Below are 20,529 nucleotides of genomic sequence, written 5' to 3'. Positions count from 1 at the left end.
CAAATATAGTCATTTCTCTCGGATTGCTGTGAATTTTCCTGTGCTAGTCCTACGCCTATGTAATTTATTGCTACGTCAATGCTAAGGGTCGACGGAGTCGGTCAAGCGTGTGATGCAAAAATGGTCTGCAAAATAGTCTGATTAGCTCTGAGTCAGTTAAGAAAAACCGCGGAGATACAAGGTACGTGACCGTCGAATCGTGGCATCTAGTTTCCAAATCGCCTTCGAATCGTATCATGTTGTTTCCGAAATGCCTTCGAATCGTGTCATGTGACCTCAGAATTGCCTTCGAATCGTGGCATGTAGCCTCCGAATTGCCTGTGAATCGTAGCAAAAAATAGAAATAAAAAAGTTAAGTGATCATCTTTATTCTAGCATTACAATGCATTCGTATTAATGTACACCGGCATGCTGGCCGCTGCCTTATTGGCTGACTGCCCCGAGTTTCGCTCTCTCTCTCTCTCTCTCTCTCTCTCTCTCTCTCTCTCTCTCTCTCTCTCTCTCTTTCTCTCCCATTTACGAGAAAGAGGCGAGCCGCGAGATTCGAAGAATCGCGATTGAGTGTCCTGCGATTTCTGTTTTCAATTCTGAGCTCCGGGCCTTCTAGGAAGAATTTACACTAATCTGTTATATTCGCTGGAGCTGACGAGTCAGGTTAACAGGAACGTCACGCATTATGTTTTTATAATCAATATAATATCAATATAATAGACAACGACTAATGTAGTACGTCTAAACGTGATTCGTCCCTCAACGATACATTGCTTTCCTGAAATCGTTCGAATCATTTTTGTACCGTTCTTGCTCGCGGACACTTAAATTTGTTGCAAGAAGCTGCTATGTTGCAGTTATGCTTGCTAGTTGAAATTCATAAAGAGCGAATACACGAATTTTAAATTGCTCGCTCCCCGTCATTAACTCTCCATAGAAGATTGAATACGGAAAGAAATGAAAGACAAGAATCTGTACGCCGACTAAATATTAGGTCATGTAGCATGAAATGTCCGATTATTCGAAGAAAATGACTAATAGTTTTATTGTTTGGTTTCACAATATTTTAAGGCAATCAGTCCTCTTTAAAAAGTATGCTACTATTTTCCTTGAGTCACTATAAACGCCGAAAGTACAATAAGTATACATAGTCTGCTAAATACCTATTACCATGCCATTAACAAATCTCCTCATGGATAAATTAATTTCTGATTATCTTAATCTTGAATACTCATGTTATATATTCTAGAATTTTATTTGCTAACATAAATAAAGAAGAAGCGCCTCTACTTAATAAGAGTACACGTATAATTTCATATGCGTACCGCTTTATTTTGGAATACTCGCGAGGCAATGTTTTTAAAACAAACACAATAAACTCATATAATTGAAGAAGATTATGTTAGTAACTAAATCTTTCTAAAAGGAATGCTGCACACACACGCTTTGTTGTACAATGTTGCGCAACTTTCTTCAGCGTGTCTGAGTTCAAACTTCTGACGTTAATAATCAGTAACGATCTAAGTGGCTATATCCGATAATTGATAAATGAGATCAAGTTTAATGAAATGTTCGGTGAATTAGCAATCTTGGACATTGTTTTCAATGTCACTTGAAGTGTTTAAATAATCTTCGTTTTACTAAAAAACACAAGAAAGTAAATTGCCATGTATAATAACTCAACGTTCTTCATGGATGTGTAGAATTTCTCTTAAAGAAACGATACAGTATAAAAGATGAAAGCAATACAAGAGTCAATCTAATTTGTTAAAAGAGTTCTTTTAAAATACTGAATCTCGTAGCTAGCCTCGCTAACCTCGAATGATGTCTGCGTTTTCGAAAGCTGAAGGTCTCGTAACATTAAAGCACGATAAAGACTTGAATACGGTTCGAAGATCGAGACAGTTCGGTCAACTTGAGCTTGCAGGCTACCCTCACAACGTAATATTTTTTAAGGTCGAATACAAAAGATGTATTTATTTTAAAGTATTTGCAAAGCAGAAGATTCCTGTCCAGTATAATTACAAATAATTTTCGGTACCATTAAATTCCGTCATTCATTATCTTTCGCTATATAAAACTCCTTTTTCCAAATACAATTATTAAAATTGGTTTCCAGTATTAAATATATACAGCGTGTCCCAGGTTTTAATGTTCAAACTTTGTCAGTATATTCTATGGCACAAAGTAAGAAAATAATGTTATGTAAACGTAGGTCGTATAGAGCTTTATTAAGAAGTTATAACAAAAATTCAGAATAGGAATAGTAATCAACTAAAAAAAAAAATAAAAAATAAAAAAAAATCTTCGATCGATGTCAATCATGTATTGTCAACAACGGTTATTAATACATTTCGAAATGTATTAATAAACACAGCTTACATAAACACACGGCATGTGCTGAACTATTCAAGTCAATGCTCGCAGTAACAGCAAGTTGATTACTATTCCTATTCTGAATTTTTGTTATAACTTCTTAATAAAGCTCTATATGACCTATGTTTACATAACATTTTTGTCTTACTTTGTGCCATAGAATACACTAACGAAGTTTGAACATTAAAACCTGGGACACCCTGTATATTACGTATATTTACAAATGTTCTAAAATATATCGTACCTAACAATCATCATGGTGTTTCAAATTTATTAACATCAATAAACGATGTACACATTATCTGTGTGTAATTCTCGGCAAAATGTATGCACGCCATCGCGTATCTATTCTTTAAAATTAGCAAAAGTACATTCGGACGAACATGAGTTCGGCTAACCTACCTCGACCATGAATTGTTCCCGATAAACGATGTTCTATTGTATACATTCTACATTTGCATTTAATTCTACACCTATATCTACTTCTATATCTACGTCTACATAGTATATAATGACCACAAGTCGCATTGGCAAGTGAGTGCAGCGAATGAATAACAAGTGGACAGGAAAAGTGGCGCTGGTTACTGGCTCTAGTAGTGGAATCGGTTAGGAGATCGCGGAATCCCTTGTTGAACATTCGAGTTCAGGTGGTGGATCTCGCGAGACGATTCGATAAACTGCAAGAATTGGCCGAAAAATTGGGCAAAAGCAAATTCTATGCTGTGCGATGCGACGTTGCGAAGGAGAATGACATTTTGAGAGCGTTTAAATGGGCCGAGGAGAGACTGGGTGGCGTTGACATTCTGATAAACCATGCTGGAATCGCGAACAAGTCGTTGGTCATCGATACGTTTGTTTTCTGTTTGTATTATTCTCTTTCCCTTCCGTTGACAACTTCAATAACCTGCCATAGTACAGTAATCACTCTGTAATTCAGGTTCGGTTGCGCACAAAAATGGACAATTTGGAAAGAGGAGATTTATTCGAGCCTTGCGGCTTGTTTTTACAGTTACCGATAATCAACAACTATAAAAACAAGACACAAGGCTCAACCAATCGTATCACCTCTTCCCAAATTGTCCATTTTTGTGCGCAATTTGAGCGCGAATTAGAGAGAAATTAATGTACATCGAAATTCTTAATTTCTTTCACACTCTTTAACAGAGCAGCTTATGCACATATAGGAAGTCATACGAAATGATTTTTACTTTCTGAAACTATCGATCTACTACTGTGATCAAAAAGTAAGGTGAAATTGTCAATTAAAACTCCCGGACATTAGGAAGGCAGGCAATTGTTTTTTTCCTAGGTTGGTAGGACTGTCTATAACAATTGCCAAGCGTCTGTTTGTTAAAAGGTTTAATTATCTCCGAGTTACACGTGTTTTAGTAAACGACCAAAAGTGAATTTTTCGATTTTTACAATGGGTGATTTTGTTGAGCAAAGAACTTGCATCAAATTTTGTTTGCGGAACGAATATTCTTGTGCGGACACGTTGAAAATGTTGCGGAAAGCCTTTGGTGATCAAACCATGGCACAAAAAAACGTTTATAAGTGGTACAACGAGTTCAAAGCGGGCCGAGAACGCGTTGAAGACGAACCGCGCTCTGGACGACCATCAACGTCTACCGACGAGGGCCACGTCCAAAAAATCGAAGATTTGGTGCTTGAAAATCGTCGATTGACAATAAGAGACCTCGCTGATAGTGTTGGAATATCATTTGGTTCAGCCCAAACCATTTTGAAGGATGTTTTGTGTCTCAAACGCGTCAAGTCTCGATTGGTGCCATGTCATACTGCATTGGTTCTTCGCGACTTTTTTGCCAAAAACTAGACTCATATCGTTCCGCAACCACCGTATTCGCCTGATTTGGCTCCGTGCGACTTCTGGTTATTCAGCAAACTCAAAAAGCCAATGCGGGGACGCCGTTTTGACACGATTGAGGAGATAAAAACCGAATCGAAGAAGGTCTTGAAGGCTATACCGGAAAAAGACTATTCCGACTGTTTCGAGGACTGGAAAAAGCGTCGGAAACAGTGCGTTTTATCGGACGGGGATTACTTTGAAGGGGATGAAATTGATTTGGAAGAATAAATAAAGAATTTACATTTTATAAACAAATTCACCTTACTTTTTGATCACAGTAGTATTTCTAACAAGAATATTTTTCCGAAGATCATTTCCTCGGGAGTAGTTTAAAAGTGTTCATAATAATTCAATCATCTACATCCAAATTCCTAATTGTGTTATACCATGTTTGACAAAAAGACATTTGGTCTATCGCACGATATTAGTAATCCAACCAATAATTCCTTCGTTTTATTGTATCGCATTGCATTCTGTATTAAAACAATTGTAAAGTAAATGTTTTTGTCCCCGCCTATACAAGTGCACATTATTACCCGATTAAATCTACAAGTTAGTACAGCACTGATATGGAGGAATGGGCGGTGCTAACGTGTCAGAAATTGAGTTACAAAATAATACATCAGAGCCTCGTTTATCTGTACTTGTTGAACCCCAGTGTTGGATTAAGTCCTTACAGATTTTTCAATAAATAGACTGACTATAAAACGTACTATTCTAATCAGAAAATAAAATTTAATACATGTCAACTTACTTTCCGACGGCAAAACAATTCAAGTTGACTATTAATTTTTTCCGATATAACCAATGTTCTACTATATACATTCTACGTCTGTATTTAATACTACATCTGTATCTCATTCTATATCTACGTCTACATGATATATGTATAGAGACTACAGATTGTATTGTGTATCAGATCAGTGTTGCGTATCGACTATACATTTGGATCATGGACAAATGGGCAGGAAAAGCGATACTGGTTACCAGTTCGAGTTCTGGAATTGGTTTGGCAATCGCAAAATCTCTTGTCGAACACGATGTACGGGTCGTTGGTCTCGCGAGACGATTCGATAAACTGCAAGAACTGGCTGGATAATTGGGGAAAAGCAAGTTCTATCCTGTCCAATGCGACGTCTCATAGGAGAATGACATTTTGAAGGCGTTCAAATGGGCCGAGGAGGAACTGGGAGGCGTTGACATACTGGTGAACAATGCTGGAATCTTGATTAAGACGATGGTCATCGATAGGGTTGTTTTCTGGTTGTACTATTCATTTTCCTTTTCATTAACGAGGAACTCCAACTGTTGCAATGAAAATGGAAAAAATTGTAGCATGATAATAATTTGTTTGATTAAAATGTTTTTTCTTACGTATAACGATTATAAATAACCACACAAAATTTTTCCTCGTCGATAATAATTGTTCATAAGGAAAATTGATTTCGGTTGCTCATAACAGTTATTAACCCTTCACCGACAAAGTGCAGTGATCCACAAAAGTGTCCGAACGCATTCTAAAACGCAATGACTTTATTAAAACTGGACTAGATGACTTGAATGTTTTTAGATCGTAGAGGGATTAGTCTATTAGGCGATGATTAAAATGCTTTTTTTAATTTTAGAAAATGCGCTTTGTAGATATCGGTAACATATATGCATGCTGAAATTTTCATCGAAATAGTTTAACCCAGGGTCAAGCTACATGCGTCGAAAGATTTCTTACAATTTTTGGTCAAAAGTTTCAAAAATCGTCACAACAATCCGATTTTTGTCATGCTTAATTCTTACTAACTCATAACATCTCATTTCGATGAAATCTACAAAACAGAATTATTAAATTTTCTTTGTATGCTCTCAGATCAAAAAATTAAAAAACGTGAGATTCTTTTTTATTCTTTATGTATACTAGGTAATAGAAAAATTAAAAAAAGAACATTCCAGTCGCTGTCTAGTACACTAGTTCCTCTGTCACTTAATAAAACTGAATTGATTTGGTCCAGTTTAAAAAAAGTTATTACGTTTCGAAATGTATTACGGACACGTTTGTGGATCACTGTACTTTTTATAGTTCTTTCAATTTTTCATTCTTCTAGACCTCGAACAAACTTAGCCAATAATCACATTACTATCACAGATTCACCTACCGAAGACTTCCGTAAGGTAATAAATGTTAACTTCATCGCGCCTATACTGTTTGCGAAGGAGTTCATTAATGGAATTAGAAAACGCAATGCGTCCGGCCACATAGTAAATATCATTAGGTGAATATTTTCTTAGGGTTGTATATGTTGCAAAAGTTGATTAACTCATATCGAAAGTTTTTGCATCTGCAAGAAAACAGAATCCTAACAGTATATCGGGATCTTGCAGACCGTTAACTATATTAACACATTGCGGACGGGGCTCTGCGCGTTCAACACGCCCTCAAAGACTGCACATTTTCGAACACTCCAAAAACATGCTTGGCAAGTAACAGGAAGCGGATAAGCACATTTCTAATTTGTGCATTTAGTATTCTTAAATAATACTATATATACATAGTTTATATATCTGTTTATTATATAAGATTTTTTACATTTTAACTATTATTTATTATACAAATTTGAATATTGATTTAGAGTGTGATATTTGGAATGATTCATTTGTTTCGCTAAAATTACTTAGGAATGCGAGAGGCTTCGTTACCATGGTTACGTAACAGAAATATTTGCGGCTGGTTGCTTAAGTTGCCGATTAAATAAAAAAAAACATGAAAACGAGATATCTCGTGACCCGTCCGCAACGTTCAATTTGCTAAAAACGAGATATCTCGTGAGCCGTCCGCAATGTGTTAATATATGTGTTAATAATCTGTATAATTCGTAGCATAACGGGACGGTATCCGAAAACATTCCGCGTTCCATATGGAATATACGATGTTACCAAATCCGGTCTGTATGCTTCGAGCGTGGAACTTCGAACTGAAATTATGACATGCAACCTTAACATCAGAGTCTCGATAAGATTTCGGTATTTTTTTATTAACCTTTTCATTTGTTTCAAATCTATCTGTTGACTCTTTAATGGAGATTCAATATGTCCATCTCTAACCTCAACATTTGTGATTCAATGTCTATAATTAAACATCTAAAATTCAATATCTGTACGATGTCGTTTAATTATTAAAGATGTTGGTTCGTGCATCCGAAGTTTATTAAATAATGTGAATCAAAAAAAGTATTGTACATCACTTTTTTTTATTAAAGTATGATTACGGTTCATAGAATAACAGCCCGAGTGATATATTCACTGACATGATAAGGACCGCGTTGCACTGTGGCGACAAAATTAGAGAGAAGTTGACAATATTAAACGGCGAAAATATTGCACAGGCAGTGATTTGCGCGATAGGAGCACCTCCAGGTGCAGAGGTAAGATCCAGTGGAATTGGTTTCTTACGAAAATGAATATTAACATATGTTCCCTTACACGCAACGTGCGCCCTTTTCAGATTTTCGATCTTACAATTGTACCACAAAACGTGATATTCGGAACTCCAGTACCGTAATTAGAAAACTGAAATTGAATTGAAAGCATGAACAAGATGGAAGAATACTATATGACTAAGGTATGTATATTAGCTTTTAGCAGGAAATATTTCGTACTCAATAAATAAATAGGGGATATATTATATTGCTTGGTTGATATCGAATCAACTTATATTAAAAATCGTACTGTGGCGGCTACCTCCAGACCCGCCAGCAGAGGGCTCCTCTTCCCGCTAGTAGCCGATCCGCCTCGATCCCTATATATATATCGAGACTTCGTCCTACCCTTACGTCTAAGGCAAGGGCCCGCTAGGATAGCCTTACTGATGAGTCCTCTAGCGGGCCCCGGACGAAACGTCTCCCCACTCCTTTTCCTTCCCACGACATTCGAACAGCCGCCAAAGTACTAAATGATTTTCGCGAACTGACATTACTGATCTATTCCCCATAAAAATACTTCTCTCCAAGATCACTTCCTCGGAGTGGTAATTTAAAAGCGTTCAAAATAATCCAATCATCCATACCTAAGTTTCCAATTGTTTTGTACCATATTTGACAAAACGTAATCTGTTCCATTTGATCTACCCTGCGATGTTATGTTCGATTTGTTATCCAACTAATAACTCTTTCACTTTATTATATCATATACTGTGTTGTGTAATCAAACAATTGTTCCTTAATAATTTGTTCCCACCTGTGAAAATTACCTTCCGATTAAATCGGGAAATTAAAATAAAACTGTTGAACAATCGCTGGATCAAGTTCTTATGGATTTCTTCGATAGATAGTATTACATGTGTGTTCCATCGCGAAGGAACAAACACGTGGAGTCTTTGCGACCGGGTTTACGACACGGACGCGACCACGGTTGGGCTGCAGTCAAGGACACTTCCATAACCATTTGGCGTCCAGATTGTCCGGATGTCATCCAGCCGACGCTACCTGAGTTGACCTGACGGAATTTCCGGGGCATGAACAAGGGTCGCAGAGACTCCACGACCCAGCGACTAGCGTTCCTACCCCCTCCAGGACAAGTTCCGACGAGGAACCACCCACATAAATAGTTGAGCAAACCCGAAAAAGGGGCATTGCAATTCTCCCGGTACACGCGAGCAGTCATTCATAAGGCACAAGCCCTCATTCTTTCAAATCACGCAACAGTACGCGCAACCACTAATCGAACATTGAATCCGATCGCCCAAGATTAATTTGGCGGGCAATCAATCGGCGACTTAACACTTTATCGTCCGGTCGTGGTTGAGGCTGCCACTCAGTAAGGACTGGCTTAGTCGCGCGCGCATTTGCTCCCAGTACCGGCTAAATTTTCGCTATTCATTGTGCTGTGCTTATTCCTTTAAAAATAATAATAAATAATAATAATTATTATAATTATAATTCATAAGGATATGGGGAGGTCAGCATACAGGAGGTCAGCTACTAACAAAACAGTAAAGAAGCGAAAACCGTCGATAGCTAAAAGTCGATTAATAGGCTATCGGTCGATAAGCATTGGCAATCGAAATCCGATTAATAGGCTAGCGATCGATAAACATTGGCAATCGAAAAGCCGATAAATAGGCTAGCGGTCGATAAAGTGTTAAGAACATACGCGTCCACAGTGCAATCCGGGCCTTACAACCCCGGAAGGGTTCATTTCAACGCCCGCGCGTTTCCTTCGTCTGCCGAGTCAATTCAATGTGGAACATCTTTATTTGGGTAGCAACGTACTCAGGCATCAGAGATTCGGATAACGCAGGTTCTACTGTATTTATATGTTTTGTAGATTAACAGGATGTGTGTAGGTTAACATTATGTGTTTTGTAGATTAGCATCGAAGACCTTGGAGCATCCGTTGCATCTACTTTAACTGAATCATTTCGCAAACACTTAAACAGTTTTTGTATACAATGCATCAGTTAGTAAATTGCTTAAAGTGTGTATGGAGACTACTTATGTATTCTGACACAATGTATTCGTAAAACATAGAAGTTTCTACTTAGTTTGTTATTGAAATCATAATGACTGTTCGGGCTCGTGGTTGATTACTGTGAGAGTAGCTATCTGGCACTGCGCCAGTTTGCAGCACTTCGTTATACTCTACATCACGAAATGCACTGAAATCGCTCTGGACCTGGAAACACCTAGGAGCACTGGTCGAGTCTTATTTATAAGATCATCTTAAGAATGGCCTTAAAGGCGCCACCTGCAATGCCTTTCTCGCAAATTGGCAGGAAATGTAAATAGTTGCACGGGGCAGATCAGGACCGAAAGGTAGCATCGGGAGCATATAGTAGGAGCATATTAGGGTAGCTATAATGCTATAAAGTCAAACATACATAGTACTGTGGCGTCGCATCCCTCTACCTGAGCGCGGCCGCTAGCAATAAAACAAGTACCGTTCCTAATCCTCAAAATTCCCTAAAAAACACGCACCCCTAATAAAACAATTCTCCTCACATCTGGACACCTCGACTCGCACGGGACTTTCCCAACTTTCTCCTTTCCTACGAAAGTCCATCTATTCCTTTCTTCTCTTCCAGTATAAAAGAGACAAACGCGCAACTCCAAAAGCTCAGTCTGTCCTAAGTTGTTAGTCCTACGACGTCACGCTAGTCACGCCCGCGCTCATCGATAGCAATTCAATAAACTGCATTAATAGTAACCTTAAACACGCTCTCCGATTCGCTAACCTTCCCTTCAGTGCTAAAGTACTATTCAAAAAGGTCAAAGTGACCTGAGCTTTACATGGAAGACAAAATTTTTCGAAATTTTTATTATTGCTGCTTGTTCTCCTGACGGTACTCATTGGCCTTTATCGCAAATATTTTTTGTCAGATTAGTGCAAATGTCTCAAAAATCGGTGTGACCGTCAGAATGAACACCCTATATATCAAGTCAGCTTAACACATATTCGTCCGCATGACAAAAATTCGTCATTTCGCAAACAATCACCAATAGCCAAATGACGAAAGTTCGTCATTTGTATACAGGGTGTCCCACAATTATTTTAACAGCCGAAAATGAGGGGTAGCTGAGGTCATTTGAAGTAACTTTTTCCTTTGCGAAAATGCAATCCGCTGCTTTGTTTACGAGTTATTAACGAAAAACACTGGCCAATGAGAGGTGACGGTGCGAGAGAGAGAGTCCGCGAGAGAGTACGCAGCACGAGGCTTTGACAGATGGTCGGGACGGACTCGAGCCACGTTCGAAGTATTGAACAAATCACGAAGCGAGAACTTTCCGGATTTTTTTTTTACTACGTGACAGTGATATTTTGAAGAAAAACGCTGTTCACCTTTACTTTAGAATGTCTGAAGAATATTTACTAATTTTTCGGACCCGAAATAATAAGTAATTTAACCGTGACGGCCGTTTTAATTTTCTAGTGTGCATGACACCTCGTGTGTAACATATGAAATTTTTAAGCAAGGTGTATAGTGAAGATTAACAAAGTACGTAAATGATATTTTACGTTAATGGTATTTTATTTAAATAATTCCGTGTCCGAACATAGTTCAACGAATGATTCGCAAAGCTAATTTAATAAATAATAATCGTGTTAAAGGATGTAAGGGATATGTTTGTTAGAGAAATATGAAGAATATTATCAACAAGAAATTCACCCATTTAGTTGTAAAATCCACTTCATGCACGGAAATGTGTGCAGGAGGATAGTGCATTGACTTCGTACAATGTATGATGAACTGCACAGCTGATCTGTATCCGACGGCGACGAACAGAAGGATATCTCCAGGCAGGCAATTCCAACGTTTACTTTCACTGCATTATCACTAAACACTGATCACTTATCAATAATATTTATGGACCAACTTTCCTGGGTTAATATGTATGGCCCTGAAAAGAGCCGATTGTTTTATGCGACGCGTTCGAAGTTCATATCGTTAAGAACACATACCGCGTTGACGGGATAAACTGCGGAAGACTAGCACGATGGCTGACAATGTTCGCGTTCGATGGAAAACAGTTGAAATTCGCTCGTAGGAGAACGAAACACAGTCGGCCATCGTGCCAGTCTTCTGCAGTTCATCTCGACAACGCGGTACATACGTGTCGTTAACAGTGAGAACTTCGAACGCGTCGCATAAAAAAATCGGCTCTTTTCAGAGCTATACATATTAACCCAGGAAAGTTGGTCCATAAATATTATTGATAAGTGATCAGTGTTTAGTGATAATGCAGTGAAAGTAAACGTTGAAATTGCCTGCCTGGAGATATCCTTCTGTTCGTCGCCGTCGGATACAGATCAGCTGTGCAGTTCATCATACATTGTACGAGGTCAATGCACTATCCTCCTGCACACATTTCCGTGCATGAAGTGGATTTTACAACTAAATGGGTGAGTTTCTTGTTGATAATATTCTTCATATTTCTCTAACAAACATATCCCTTACATCCTTTAACACGATTATTATTTATTAAATTAGCTTTGCGAATCATTCGTTGAACTATGTTCGGACACGGAATTATTTAAATAAAATACCATTAACGTAAAATATCATTTACGTACTTTGTTAATCTTCACTGTACACCTTGCTTAAAAATTTCATATGTTACACACGAGGTGTCATGCACACTAGAAAATTAAAACGGCCGTCACGGTTAAATTACTTATTATTTCGGGTCCGAAAAATTAGTAAATATTCTTCAGACATTCTAAAGTAAAGGTGAACAGCGTTTTTCTTCAAAATATCACTGTCACGTAGTAAAAAAAAAATCCGGAAAGTTCTCGCTTCGTGATTTGTTCAATACTTCGAACGTGGCTCGAGTCCGTCCCGACCATCTGTCAAAGCCTCGTGCTGCGTACTCTCTCGCGGACTCTCTCTCTCGCACCGTCACCTCTCATTGGCCAGTGTTTTTCGTTAATAACTCGTAAACAAAGCAGCGGATTGCATTTTCGCAAAGGAAAAAGTTACTTCAAATGACCTCAGCTACCCCTCATTTTCGGCTGTTAAAATAATTGTGGGACACCCTGTATTACAGAAAATAATCGATTCTTGTTCTTTTAATTCTAAATAAATTAAATGCAACATTCCCCTTCATACTGGAACATGTTTCGAACAGCACCATTCGCTGAAGAAATATTAATTATTTATAAAATTAAAGATTCGAAAATAATTTACTTCATCTAATAAAAAAGAGAATAATAACTTTGTGTTTTCACAGTAATTCATTTCAACTTTTTCGTGGATTTAATTTTTGTTTCACTTCAGAAAGCAAAGAAAAAAAGATTAAAAATTTATATATAAAGACAAATTTGTTTTATATCGTTTTCCAAAATTTCACTGGAAAATATATGATTTTGTAACAAATTACGTTGTTTTTATACAGACCATGTCATTCTACAGATAGTGTCAAAAAATGCCGGCATTTTATGAATGGCGGTGCACAAAATTACCGGACGAATATGTGTTAAGTTTTATTCGTTACACTTGTTGCGGAATGCGGATTAGACTTAGGGTACATGTGCCCTGCATATAGACGCTCCTGGTCAGAGCCATGGTACTTAGGGGCCCGGGTCGCCGCACACTATGACGACCCACACATAGAAGAAAACCATATACGTATATTAGTTTTAGATGTTTCTATCAACCAAAACTGACGCTTTAATATCGAAGTATGCAGTTCACAAGTGGAAAATTTAGATTCCGAAAAGACTAAACGACTGGACTTCGGTTGTAGAAATATCCGTTTTGCAGTTATTGCGGAGATATTTGCAATATTCGGCCAGAGTGGTGTCAATCTCACGAGCATGACGTCACAAGATGGCCGCCGCTAACAGTTTTTCGTAAATATCGAGAGATATAGAGCTCGAATCGAAAATTCACAACCGAAGTCCAGTAGATAAGGCACGTACAAAGGCAATGGAGTGTATTTTCAATTGATTTCTTAGTTAATTAAGACACAGGAGTAGTTGATAGACCGAAACACCAACTCGAGCTTCCGACATTTTTCACTACTAGCGTCACAGTTCTCTTCCAACCAACAAGCTACACCACAGCGAGCTCAACCGTCAGGTATATAACATAACCTTGACATAATCTTGACATAACCGTCTTTGTACGTGTCTTATCTACTGGGCTTCGGTTGTGAATTTTCGATTCGAGTTCTATATCTCTCGATATTTACGAAAAACTGTTAGCGGCGGCCATCTTGTGACGTCATGCTCGTGAGATTGACACCATTCTGGCCGAATATTGCAAATATCTCCGCAATAACTGCAAAACGGATATTTCTACAACCGAAGTCCAGTCGTTTAGCCTTTCCGGAATCTAAATTTTCCACTTGTGAACTGCATACTTCGATATTAAAGCGTCAGTTTTGGTTGATAGAAACCTGTAAAACTAATATACGTATATGGTTTTCTTCTATGTGTGGGTCGTCATAGTGTGCGGCGACCCGGGCCCTTAGGAGCGTTCGAGTTGAAAGTGCCTTGCGACGGTTTGGTGTTGAAATTCGAACCATTTTGGGTGCCTTTGTTTATTGGATCCACTCGCATTGTAAACAGCCAAACTTTCACTTTTGCCTATTTAATTTTTCGGCGACACCCCCACTCCGAGAATTGTAAAGGGAAGGAAAGCGCGACGTTTCTTCCTTCCTTATCCTCCATCCGTTACTCAGGATAGTTTTCACTGTCGTGAATAACACATCGTAGACACCATAGTTTTTTGTATAATCAAATACAGTCATTTATCCTGAAATTATAGTCTCTTTTATTAAAGAGTGATCCTTCAAGTAGTGTTATTAGTCGGCACACCACGCGCAAGTTTCAGCAACCTCGAAAGATCTCAGAATCTGCCACGAGCCATAACGACACCAATTTTGCTTGAATATGACTTTGATAAAATAGACCCGCCAAGTATCTTAGGTTTAATTATTCTGGTTTCTCATGTATTCGTTACATGCAAATCCGTTTAAAATATAATAACAATTCGTTAAAAATATGTAACCTACTTTTGATGTCAGTACTTTCTTCGAACTCAAGTTAAATGGTATGAATACCTTTTGGAATGTCTTTTCATGTGCTACCGAACTATAACATTTTCTGAGTTTATTTGTGGATTAATATTTTACATTTTGTATTTGAAGGCATTTTTGGGGGCGAATGGGGTTATCATTTCTTGAAGATATTTCGAAGGGTTTAAGAATAACTTTTTGGGGGATTAATTTTTTTGAATTAATTTTTTTCTTGAGCATGCCTTTCTGACTGAATTAATTTTATAAATTACTTTGGAATTCTGTTGTGGATTAATGGGGAATTTTGTGTGGAGAAACCTGAGTTGAAACCAAACTCAATTACTTGGGGCTTTTACATTTCAAATGTTTGTTTGGGGCAGGATTGATCACATCTCTGAACTATCAAACAACTACGCCTAATGTTTCATATGGTCATTGGTGTCTACAATCTATCATCATACGAAAGCTCATTAGAATCGAAGTCGGGCAATTGACAACCTTCTATTGTCAGGCACATACATACACTCGCGTTAATATTTACGTTTCTATTATGAATGATCAAAAATAAAGTTAATGACGTAAGTGTAAAAGCTTATTTATTGTGTAGATACGTTTATTGCAGTTTAACAAACAGAAGAAAATAAATGAAATGCAAACTAATTCCCATATAGATATAAAATTATAAAAAGAAGCAACATGTTTAATATAATTATGTTGACATTGTATAATTTAATGCACATCTTACATTACTGTAATATTTTAGTATGAAGATTGATATCCTTTGGTACGTATTACTTGTAAAAGACGACTTGACTTTCAGTTACAGTTATTCAGCGATCTAATTCCTGCCACAAATGCTTGATCGGGTTCAGATCGGGGCTTTGAGGAGGCCATAGAAGCAAAATTGTTGGCTTCAACAAATTCTTTTGCAATCCTTGAGGTGTGCTTTGGATCGTTGTCTTGCTGAAAGAAGAACGACCTATTCCTTTTAAATTTATGCTTCGAAGAAAATAAATTCTCCTGCAATAAATCTACATACTTGGAGTCGGTTAGTTTCCGTTCAATTATTAAAACAGCCCCGTATCATAGTGGAGCACAACCTCCATGTTACACGGTTGGAGTCACAAGAGTTGGTTTAAACGCATCTTCTATTTTCCTTCACGCATATAGTCTTCTTTCACTTGACTTCATTTCAAATTTCGATTCATCACTCCAAATATGACAGTTTCTCAGAACGAAATTAGCTTTTTATAATATTCCTGAGCAAATCTTAAACGTTTCGTAGTATTGACTTTCGAAATATATGACCTTTGTCGCGATACACGGCCATGCAAATTGCTTTCATTTATACGAGATATTATTTGCGTAATTCTAATGAGCCAATAAAGTTTCTTTAAATTCTTTGACACTAAGAAATAAATTTTTTCAACTTCTCGAACTATGTGTCTGTCTTGATAGTTTTCTTCCTCCCTCTTCCAATTCTAGTTAAATTTTCTGGTCTTTCAGTAGTATTTATTTTTTTGAAATATCTTTCTTACGCCTTCTCTTGAAATGCTGAAGTCCACAGCAATTTTTCAATGATTCACCGTTTGCTCGACGATTATTAATTTGTATTCGTTTTGTTGCACTCAATTCTCTAACTTCCGGCATTTTGTAAGAAATTGCCTATTATAATATAAAAATATATAGATAAAATATATCATTTAAATATTTTTAGGTATATAAACATACAAAAAAAATAACTAACTATAAACCTAATATTCTGATACAAAAATAAAATTTAATATAGTTTTATACCAATTCGACTACTCCTTCGATACTGATGCATTCTCGATGTCGGCGAAATAATAAACGACAGAAAACAAACCCAAATTTAAAATAAAGAGAGATACACCATAGAAATATGTAAGAATGTCTAAAAGTCGAAGGTGTCAGCATAAATACCGACGCGAATGTATGTACGTCGACACATGATTTACGAACACGATCACGATTACGGTTTATGACTCAGATAACGACACAGAATAGTATTGTGGCGGCTACCTCCAGACCTGCCAGCAGAGGGCTCCTCTTCCCGCTAGTAGCCGATCCGTTCCGATCCCTATATATACACCGAGACTTCGTCCTACCCTTACGTCTAAGGCAAGGGCCCGCTAGGATAGCCTTACTGATGAGTCCTCTAGCGGGCCTCGGACGAAACGTCTCCCCCACTCCTTTCCTTTCCATCCTTACGAACTGCCGCCAAAGTATCATAACAAACGGCTTGCGAACATTGTTTACAATTTTTGTGTGCGATTACGGAATTAATTGTACGGATTCACTGTATTTTGTGTCCGTCTCTCTCTCTCTCTCTCTCTCTCTCTCTCTCTCTCCCTCTCTCTCCCTCTCTCTCCCTCTCTCTCCCTCTCTCTCCCTCTCTCTCCCTCTCTCTCCCTCTCTCTCCCTCTCTCTCCCTCTCTCTCCCTCTCCCCCTCTCCCTCTCCCTCGGCGATAAATAAAATAGTTTTCTAAAATCAATTATCTCTAGAATTGAGGGCTCGTCCGGGCGCGCCCTTTGAAAGTTGAGCGCCCTTCGCTCTATACAATAAATTAGTGTGCCTTTAATATTAAAATAATTCAAGTAATTTAGTCTAGTTTTAAAAAGTTATTGCGTTTTGAACGGCATTCGTAGTGCTATTTGCCAGAGGGGAAGTAGGAACAGTACCACATACTCCCTTTATAACAGCTGACTGCAAGGCGTGGCAGCAAAAAAATATCGTATCTTATGTTTCTCTGAATCAGGACTCACATGATCTCCTAAAAATAGTTAGAACTAAAACATAGGTCAAAAACTCGTGATAATATAATAATTGCAAGAAACTTTGTGAAAAAGAAATGTTTTCAGTACACTTGCTCCTATTCAATCGAATTTGAAGCCTTTCATTATTGATGCGAGAATACGCACAATTAATTTCGATGTTTTATTTATCACTTTTATGTCAATGATAACGCAATAAACATTAGCGGTCTGTGAGGCCGCTAACAATTATTATGTACAATGAATATACAACCTTTAAAATGGAATAACTTTTTTATAATTAGGCAAAGCGATCTATATTTTGGGGGGGGGGCGTTAGAGGGATTGGTTTGCTGGACAATAACTAACAAATTATTTTAAAAAATTGCAATTTGTTGCTATGATAAATAAATTAAGAAATCATGCTTTTTCAACTTTTTCAAAACAAAAATTTAACGCTTATAACAAAAATTTAAAATATGCATTTTGTAGATTTCGGTAACTTGTGTGTATGCTGAAAAATTTATTGAAATCGATTGACGCATAGTCACTATGTCATCTTGACATAGTCAAGATGTAAGAATTACCTATATTTCGTTGAAATTCGTGAAAAAACTGCGATTTTCGCGATTTTTAAATGCTTACAGCTCGTGTGAAGGTTAACCGATTTCGATGACACTTTCAGCATGCATATAAGTTAACGAGATCTACAACACAAATTTTACAAATTTTCGTTATAGTAATTTCGCTGTTGAGTGTATATCTCTTCTATATCAATTATCTACCATATTGATCCACCTACGATCCGGTTGCCTAACATTCATTTGACGGTTAATATTTCGGCGACGCGGGAGTCAACGCGACGACAAAAGGATTAAACCGGAACTTACATTCCCAGATGAGTTAAAAAAAATTCCCGCGTTACTCTCGCAACGGTCGCATTGCTAATTCACTTATCGTATAATTGAATGTGAATCTCAAATAAGAGTCTATCTCAGATTAGGATCAAAATTCAGTTAACAGTATAATATGATTCTATAATCTCTGTAGATGACTCTAGTGTAGACGTAGATATTCCATCATTAGTCGATCTTTAGAAGAAAAAGGAAAGTACTGTTGGGGCTTTGAAACTTATGGAGGAAGGATCTATGTTATCTCGCAGCGTTCCGCGCCAAAACGTGATCCATTCTTATTTGTCCAGTCTTGACCTTGATTAGAATTCTCCTATCTTGCACACAACTCGTTAAACATTGTATACTTTCATACTCTTTCTCTTACTCCTACCAATCGAAACCTAAAATGTAAAACCTAATATACTATATTCTATCGTAATTAAAATACATTGTATATATCTTTCATAACGGAGTTGTGTTCATTGTTGACTTCAATTATTTTATATTATTGTAATAAAATACAAATAAATTCAATACAATATATTACTATAGTTCCCAGCTGTTCTGTTGTGATTATTTCAGTGGATTAACCCTTTCGCTACGGGCGGGTTCTCCACCGCGGTACTTCCGCTGAACGGAGCGCTGCGACATCACTGCACGCTACGCGACGCCGATCGTCAGCGGGAGTACCGCGGCGGAGAACCCAAGCTGCTTGAATGTTTTCGTACGAAAAAATTTCTCTCCAAAGGGTATTTATAAATAAAGGGTATTCCAGGGTATTTATAACGTCTTAGCATGCGCTCTTTAATTTACAGTATGAGAGGAAATAAAACATTATGCAATATAATGCATCTTATGGAAGGCCACTATAGTGGCCCGTAGTACCTCAGTGGCATCATACGAAAGGCCACTATAGTGGCCCGTAGTACCTCAGTGGCATCATACGAAAGGCCACTATAGTGGCCCGTAGTACCTCAGTGACATCTTATGGAGGGCCACTATAGTGGCCCGTAGTAGCGAAAGTGTTAAGGGTACGCGTTGTCGGCGAATGTCCGGTCTACCTACCAACTGCTGTATAAACAGGAATAGCTTTAAACCACGTTATCTCAGAAAGTCGGAAATGTAACGTAGACCCCTATTCGAGATTCACAATCGATTGTTCAGCTCTTATAACGATCCCTAAATCTAACAAAAATCGTGCATTATCTATTTACACTCGGAGAATTGGTAGTTATTTACGAGATGGTCCTCCACCTTGATTGTTATCAAAGTCAATCACAGATTGGCGACGTACGTCGAATTGACTGTTGACGTTAGTGGCGATGTGCGTCACACTGAATCCGTGTCACTGCAATAGCAATAACTTGGCAGCAAATTAACTCTGTATCGATAACGGTGACCGAAGCCAAATTGACTCCGTATCAAATAGCGGCGACTCGAAGTCAAATCGACTGCGAATCAATGAATGACGACTTGACGATAAATGGACTCTGTGTTACTCGCTAGTGGTACCGCTATCGATATTGAGTCATCATTATTCATACGGAATCAACTTGACATCACATTACCACTAGTAATATTAAAACACTCGCCACCACTTCAAATTTAAAAATGTTATACTGCTTGATATTTTGAACAGCTTTCTCATTTGCGGAAACTGCCGACCTCTTTTATTTTACAAGATATTCGCGGAATACTGTAGCTAGTAAAATACAGCAGTTTCCAGTGAATACACCCATTTCTCGTATTATATGAAAAAGTAACGTTTATCGTACCCTTTTCAAATTAAAATTTATAATGCAGTTCTGTGAAACGCTAATAAAGAATGTGTATCTTGTTACTTGCTGAAGGCAGAACGGCTCTGCGCGACACGAGGTTTATAAGATTTGGTGTTTGGTGAAGAAATGGCCGAAAATTTCACGATGGAACACCTTCACACTTAACAATCTCAAGATTTCAAGTAGGTAACAACTTGAAAACACCAGAACTTCTTCGAAACCTAATTTTATTTAACGCCGCAATAGCTGCTTGCTTTTAAAACTCTTTTGCAACTGCCTATGAAACTTAACCCATAGCACTCCGAACCATTTTGGACGTTGGCTACCAGCTACTCAGCGCCAC

At 37.7% G+C, this 20,529-nt stretch overlaps 1 protein-coding gene across 9 annotated transcripts in view; it reads right to left on the bottom strand.

Moving 5' to 3' along the window:
* Positions 1-20,529, bottom strand: part of LOC117218266 (potassium voltage-gated channel subfamily KQT member 1) — a 271,571-nt gene that overhangs the window by 99,069 nt on the left and 151,973 nt on the right. The gene's annotated exons all lie outside the window — the stretch shown is intronic.

This window comes from Megalopta genalis, chromosome 5 (assembly GCF_051020955.1).
Source record: "Megalopta genalis isolate 19385.01 chromosome 5, iyMegGena1_principal, whole genome shotgun sequence".
Taxonomy (NCBI): domain Eukaryota; kingdom Metazoa; phylum Arthropoda; class Insecta; order Hymenoptera; family Halictidae; genus Megalopta; species Megalopta genalis.
The sequence above is the reverse complement of the archived record's forward strand: the minus strand, read 5'-3'. Positions and strand labels throughout refer to the sequence as shown.